Source organism: Triticum urartu, chromosome 7A (genome assembly GCF_056163025.1).
Source record: "Triticum urartu cultivar PI428250 chromosome 7A, HENAU_Tu73, whole genome shotgun sequence".
Lineage (NCBI taxonomy): Eukaryota > Viridiplantae > Streptophyta > Magnoliopsida > Poales > Poaceae > Triticum > Triticum urartu.
In genome coordinates, this window is record NC_141879.1 from 752462591 (window position 1) to 752464817 (window position 2227).

At 47.6% G+C, this 2227-nt stretch overlaps 1 pseudogene; it reads left to right on the forward strand.

Annotated features, from left to right (window-relative positions):
• The first annotated feature begins 348 nt into the window (after positions 1-348).
• LOC125518031 (vignain pseudogene) lies at positions 349-1427 on the forward strand (annotated as a pseudogene).
• Positions 1428-2227: the final 800 nt, after the last annotated feature.

The following is a 2227-nucleotide window of genomic DNA, read 5'->3' on the forward strand; positions in this document are numbered from 1 at the left end:
TATAAAGGTGGTAAGTTAGGTGTGTATGATTTCATTCGGATAATTTTGAATACATGCTCCACAACTTCTGCATGTAAATGTATAACAGAAGGAAAGCGTTAAAAGGAGAAGTATGAATTGGTAAAAAGTTAAGACTCGTTTGATTCTATCTCATACATGGAAAGTCATGCATGCAAATAAATTAGGAAACTAATTCAGCATTTCCTAGTTAATTCACGGTATATGCAGAAGCTACATGTGCACCACAAGGATTTCTACTATATATAAGGAGGACCAAAGCTACCTAGGACACTCCAAGCTACGCCGATAGATACCTAGGACACTCGAAGCAACCACTTAGTATTTACAATGGCAAGAGCAATTGCAACGATATGGATACTTATGTCCATCGTGCTTGTTGCCGCTATGCCAGCAGTGAGCTCGATAGACATCACAGATAGGGACCTGGGGTCAGAAGAGTCCATGTGGGCACTATATGAGCGTTGGTGTGAGCATCACAATGCGGGTTGTGACCTCGGTGTCAAGGCTCGGCGCTTTAATGTGTTCAAAGAAAATGCTCGCATGATCCACGAATTCAACCAAGGTGACGCACCCTACAAGCTGAGCCTAAACCTCTTCGCTGACATGACCGATGAAGAGGTTGACCACATGTACGGTCACTGCTCTAATCTCACGTTAGATGGCAGGAACCCGCACCAAGGCAAGTTCACACATGGCGTTGCTGTTGCGCGCGATGACCTCCCAATGTATGTGGACTGGCGCATGATGGGGTATGATCAACGCCCATCAGCGGTGACAAGCATGAAGCGGCAAAATGGTTGTCGGGCCTGTTGGGCCTTTGCAGCGACGGCGGCTGTGGAGGGCATCAACTCCATTAGGACCAGGAAGCTGATTCTATTGTCCGCGCAACAACTCGTAGACTGCGACAAGAAAATTTTTGGCTGTCGTGGCGGCAACGCGCAATTGGCCTTCAAGTACATAATGGAAAATGGCGGCATCACCAGCGGTGCTAACTACCCGTATGTTGCCTTTGAGCAGGGTCGTTGCTTGGTGCCAAAAAAGAACCCCATCATCACCATCGACGGCTTCAAACGGGTGCCGCCAAATGATGAGCTGGCCTTGATGCAGGCAGTGCCGTCCCAACCGGTCGTTGTGGTAGTCGACCCAAATGGCTTCCGGCGATATGGGGAGGCGTATTTGTGGGGCCGTGTGGGACAAATCTGACTCATGAAATGACCGTGGTGGGCTATGGCACCACTGATGAGCATGACCCCAAGAGACGTGTAGACTACTGGATCATAAAGAACTCATGGGGGGCAAAATGGGGTGAAAACGGCTACATCCGCATGGCACGCGGCATGAGCGGTCTCACCAAGGAGGGATTATGTTGCATCCTGATGGAAGCGTCATACCCAGTGAAAAATTAAGAAGGATGGTGGCAATGATGTGGAGATGGATGTTTGGGACTCGATGCTATATGTTTCTGGAATTTGGTCCTTCCTGTCGTCCATCATGATTCGGGCATAAAGTAGTATTTGGTGGAATACAAAGTGCAATAAGTTCCTGAAATATAGCTATAAGTATATTGAAATGGCCTAGTATGTTCACAGACATGATCTATATAGTTAGATTTGGGTAGACATCAAAATTTGGGTAGTCCCAACAATACTCCCTCCATTCCTTTTTATAACTCGCATTTGCTTTTCGCAAAATTGCACAATGTAAGGTGAATCTCTACTCCTAACTAGTATAATGCCCGTGCGTTGCTACGGGCAAAATGCAAAAAAAAAGGATGACTAAGTGACATGAGTGAAGTCCTTCAAATATATATCATCTTTTATCTATTTATTTATTTAGTGGATACACGAGAGAAACTATGCACCAGTCACCTGTTTCTTTGGTGGCAAAATAAACTGATTGTCGTCTTCGTCCTCTTCGTCTTCCTCCTTCCGTCCCCACGACCCATCCTCCAACATTGGTCGCAGCTACTGCCGATGTCATGTGCCACCTTGCCCGAGCCGCCCTTCTCCGCAGGTCCATTGTTGCCCTTGGCATCCCTCCCCCTCTTCTAAATTCCCATGCTCGTTGTTGTCTTCTTCCTCCTTCTATCCTCATGGCGATGTCGTGTGCCACCCTGACTTAGCCGCCTGCTCCGATGGTCCAACCTTTCCCCCGACCATACCTATAACCCCCTCGCCCTTCTACTGCGAGCACCTACCCTCCACTA